Source organism: Ictalurus punctatus, chromosome 24 (genome assembly GCF_001660625.3).
Source record: "Ictalurus punctatus breed USDA103 chromosome 24, Coco_2.0, whole genome shotgun sequence".
NCBI classification, from domain to species: Eukaryota; Metazoa; Chordata; class Actinopteri; order Siluriformes; family Ictaluridae; genus Ictalurus; species Ictalurus punctatus.
Genome location: NC_030439.2, coordinates 18,812,618 through 18,817,842, shown reverse-complemented (window position 1 = coordinate 18,817,842; position 5,225 = coordinate 18,812,618). Strand labels below are relative to the sequence as shown.

The 5,225-nt window shown below is 40.3% G+C and overlaps 1 protein-coding gene across 1 annotated transcript in view; it reads right to left on the bottom strand.

Moving 5' to 3' along the window:
• gcgra (glucagon receptor a) overlaps positions 1-2,528 on the bottom strand; it is a 60,841-nt gene extending 58,313 nt beyond the window's left edge. Inside the window, exon 1 of the mRNA XM_017454861.3 lies at positions 2,100-2,528. The gene's annotated coding sequence lies outside the window, so the exon portion shown is untranslated. The remainder of the gene's footprint in view (positions 1-2,099) is intronic.
• Positions 2,529-5,225: the final 2,697 nt, after the last annotated feature.

The following is a 5,225-nucleotide window of genomic DNA, read 5'->3' as shown; positions in this document are numbered from 1 at the left end:
TACTTTTAAGTACTACTGAATACAACAATTTGTGACAAAACCACTGACTCCTGACTTAATCCAGTTGATCATCATCATCATCATCATCCTCGCCGCAAGCGATGCTGCCTGATATCTTAATCACATAATTATTCACCTTAGGATTTTTGATCGCTTACAAACTCAGCAGCTGTTGTGCTTAAGTGTTTTTTTTTGTTGTTTTTTTTTTTTTTGCTTAACATCACTGTGTAATGTTTAATGTCGGCTGTCTGATTAGACTGTCTAGCATTCGTTTATAGTGAACTGGTTGGTTTTTTATAACGTGATCAGACTGGAAACTGATCCAATCTGGCGAACCTGGCTCCACACGTGCAACGTAAATCGCATCGGACTTCCCAGAGCTGAACGAATGACAAGATGTTTAATTAACACTTACAATGGTTTAATTAGTCTCATTCTTACAGTGTTTATGAATCTTGTATTTATTTATTTATTTGTTTGTTTGTTTGTTTGTTTGTTTATTTATTTATTTTGAATGGAAAAGACTGTAACTGGGTCTGAAAGTGATTAAAAGTGATCTGAAAGCTGCAGTTTTGTTTAAGGCGTGTTTTTAGCTGCGCGTTTTTGTCCTATTTACTTTTTTTTTTTACTTTTTTTTTTTTTATAAAGTGCTTCAGTTAAAAAACCATTTTGAAGCTTAGTCGTTTTTAAAGAAAAAAACAGAATAGCGGATCGACACCGATATCAGCTGATACTCGTGCCACCCTCTACAAATAACACCTCGGAAAGTGTCTGATAGACATCACCACTGTAATCTGTAAGAACCAAATTTTGCCATGCAGTGGTCTTAATTCATGTCTAAAAGTTGAAAAAGTTCAGAAAAAAAAACCAAAACAACACTCTGACGACAAAAGATATGACCTCATCTAAGGTGAAAATGATGCAAGAAGCTCTAAATTGAACAAACAGCCAGATTACAGGGTTAATCCAAGCACAAATCAGGCAAAAAAAATCTGTAATAATCCCTAGCTATCATCCGTCATGTTAAAACGAGAGATTCTGCACACTTTCATCCGCATTTCTAGCCAACATGCGTTCGGTGGACTTTCACATCGATCTTCTATAAACACTGCCTTTTTAAAATATATATAATAATAGAGTTAATCTTTGGCCGTGTCCGGACACTTTCTCACAGATGAACTGGTGGGAATATTTCAGAACGTCCATATCCCCTTGAGAAGTCACTCGGAAGTAAGATTACTCGACGGTACCTTTCCTCGTATCTGCTGGTGTTTACTTTTAAGGGTTCGACTTTAATATATTTCCGTTCACCTGGAACGGTGGACACGGTGTACCTTTAAAAAAAAAAAAAAAAATGAACAAAAATTTAAGTGCATAATTAGTTTTAGTAAACCTTTAAATGTGAACTGCATGCACCTTTATAGGTGAAAGATACATAATCGGGGTACAAAAGGATTATGTTTAGTACTGTTTTTTTTGTTTGTTTGTTTGTTTTTTTTGAGCTTATACATTCTGAGCTTCATGATCAATAGCTAAACAGTGTAGGTTAATATGTCAACACTGACACAATTATTTTCTATGTCCTGAATCTTCCTGACTCTATCTCTTGTACAGCCTTCTACAGATCAGTTCTTCAGAACAATTACAAGACGCTCGTGCGAAATAATAATAATAATAATAATAATAATAATAATAATAATAATAATAACGTTACTAAACTGTACTTTATCTGTCCAAAGGTGTATGTAGTGAGTCTTTAAAGCTTTACTAAACAATTCAAACTCTTTGTTTTATTGCACTATAGAGGCTAGTCCACATGATAAGGTGAAACATGCCTATTAAAGGGAGGAGGAGGAAAGGCACCCTGTTTTCCTGAAATTCAGATCAGTATTTATGAAGTGACTACTGAATTCTGGTTGGTGTTTATGCTTTATTATAAATGTTTACACTTTACCGGTTCATTCCGAGCAGGTTGCCAACATGAAACTAGTCTAAACAGCTCACACACGGAGTGTACAACTCCAGCAGAAAATGAAATCCAAGACCCAGAAGAAAGAAAAAAAAAAAGGAAGGAAGAATTAAACACGTAAACTGGGTACCTCTTTTTTCCGTGCGTTTTTCACTGCGCGCGCGCGTCCCGGGTCCTCGCGTCGCACCCGCACCCAAAAAACTTCATCGCCACAATGAGCTCCTAATCCACTTCTGGACACCCGAGCACCTTTGTTGTTGTTGTTGTTGTTGTTGTTGTTGTTGATTTTGATGTTTCGACTTTACTGTTTGGGTTTAAGCATGGAGTCAGCTTTGAGCGCAGGAGCACTGACTGGCACATGCACGCACGCGCGCGCACACATACACACACACTCACTCACTCTCTCTCTCTCTCTCTCTCTCTCTCTCTCTCTCTCTCTCTCTCACTCACACACTCACACGCCGGTCAAAGTGAAGCGCGAGCGCGGCGGAAGGTCTAGGCTATTTGGAACCCTGTGACGTCACCGCACCAGCGTGATAGATTACGCTGGAGTAGATTACAATAGATTTTAAACACACACACACACACACACACGCTGCTGCTGCTGCTGCTGCTGCTGCTATTAAACATCCCTCAGTGGCACTCAGTTTATTGGGAACACCTGTACACCTGATCATTCATACAATTATCCAAACAGCCAATCATATCGCAGCAGTGTAATCCGTAAAATCATGCAGATACAGGTCAAGAGCTCCCATGAAAATTCGCGCCAATCTTCAGCTGTAGAGTTCGGGTGAGCCAGTGCCCACTGTAACCTCAGATTCCTGACCCGAGATGTTCTTCTCCTTCTGGCAGTCTGAATCCGCCAAAACTATTTCAAGATTGCCACCTCACAGCTTCAGAGTCCCCGCTTCGATCCCGTGCTCCAGTTACTCTACACGTAGTGTTTTGCATGTGGGTTTCCTCCAGGTTCTCCGGTTCCTTCCATGACCTTCCAGGTGTGAATGACTATTTTGAAATGGTTGTGTGCATGGTGCCTTGCGATGGACTAGTGTCCCATCCAGCGTGTACGTATACTCCCACCTTGTGTCCAGTGTTCCTGGGGTTTTCTCCGGTTTCATCAGAGGCTGAATGAAGGAAGGAGAACGACTAGCAAGGTGAATAAAGGGGAAAGTGTTGGGAGAAAAGATATGCTGCAAGTCGCATCTTTAAATGGGAGACGGAAGTGCAGTCATGATGGTCCTTAGGGGTTGCATTTCAACGGTTGAAGGTGATGGCACTAACAGATCTACCCCCTCACGGATGTATACCTGAGAGTCCCAGCAGGGAAAGAAAAGTGGAAAAACTGGCGTGTAAAGATATTTTGGAATCACCAACAATGGGAATTGATGATGTGTTTTGCCAGTTCACCCAAACCCAAAGTGGAGCTGGACAACATCCCTCAAAATACACATTCCTGACCAAGCAGCAGTCGTCACAAAAGCTTTAATACACTATGATGTCACTCTTGCAGTGATTAACAATTATGTTATTGACATTAGGCAGTAGGTCTTTGTTGGTTAGACTGCTTGCTGAAAATCACACGGCAAAAAAGAGACTACAAAAATCTACAATCACCAGCAAAGTGTTTGAACATGAACGTGTTCTAATGATATTGCAATGCACTAAGGTCATTTCTAAGGTTAATCCTTTAGTGAACGGTGGACTAGTTCAACAAACAGACCATAATGTAAATATAAAAACCATAACGAACTTTCTTTTACGTTCACACTATCCGTCGTTACCCAGATGAGGACGGGTTCCCTTCTGAGTCCGGTTCCTCTCAAGGTTTCTTCCTCATATCATCTCAGGGAGTTTTTCCCTCACCACCGCCTCGCCCAATAGGGATAAATTCACACGCTTAAAATCTCCATCCTGTGTTTATATATTTCTGTAAAGCTGCTTTGAGACAACGTCCGTTGTTAAAAGTGCTACACAAATAAAATTGAATCGACTTGAGGTAATTTAGTGCAAGAACCTAACCAGTGCTTAGCCTTATACGCACCGTCAAGGTGTGGCAGCTGCCCCTGTTCTTGATCAGGCCTTAACAGGAAGTAGCGTCATCCTCGTGCGCCTGGTTAACTTCGTGTATGTAAAAATGGCTCTGAGGTCTACTACTCTACCAAACATGCCATAAAGTATGAATATGTTGCTACTGCAACCCTGACTTAACGAACTGATCCGAGCTTATTGTTATGTTTTCAGGTATACAGGTATTGTCCCATCAGCCCTAGATGGCGTAGGATGTTATGAGGGAGCACAAAAAAAGCATTTCTTTCCATGATTTCTTGCACGCTTGAATGGCGGGAAGGGCCGACTATTTTGCACACGAACACGGAAATGCTAAGGCAAAGAAGAACCAACACAGCGCTGTCGAATTCTCGATTCTGATTGGTCAGAAAGGGTTCTTATAAGATATTCTTACAACAGCAGCTCTGACAGTAGTGCAGCTGCAAACCACAGGTTTATATTCATGTGCTCGGTGTAACGCATTATCGTTTCTATAGTAACCGCTCATTCCCAGGGACTTAATCCAAGGCTAATAATAAGCAGACGAAAAACACGTTCGAAACGTGTAGTCATTTATATGATGAAAGTGTCTTTAAAGAGTCTCCACTGCCCATTTTCTGGGCACAGAAAAATCTTCAGGAGACGTGCTTTTGTGATTTCTCTGTGACGTGAAAAGCTGTGTTATTTTTCTCGTATTAGCTTTAAGATAAAGAAAGAAAAAAAAGCTGCGGAGTGACTGTTTATAGCTGTTACAACGTAAATGATAACAGGAGATCGATCATTCTTTATCATCCTATCATTCTTTTTAAAACAAAAAACAAAAAAAAAAACAATAATTGTGGAGTAAGTGGAATAAAACGCATCAGTAGGTGCTGTTATAGTATATATATTATATCAATATTCAACTTTAAGGTGATAATAGCATGGTCCTGTCACGTTTTATTCCTTACACAACGTGTTGAGTGTTACTGTTTAGCGAAGACGCTCTTCTTTGATCGCAAATGCAGATTTTATTTTTTTTTTAGCATCAACAAACAAAGTTCACTGTGACGGAGGATTAAGTTGCATTAACAGTCCTCATAGCTTAGTTTCATTCCTGGAAACCTGCTGCCCTGTCCAGTGAACTCTGTCCATGCACAACAAACACAATGTCTGCACACACCAGTCCCATAGGGATTGTGTGTGTGTGTGTGTGTGTGTGTACACA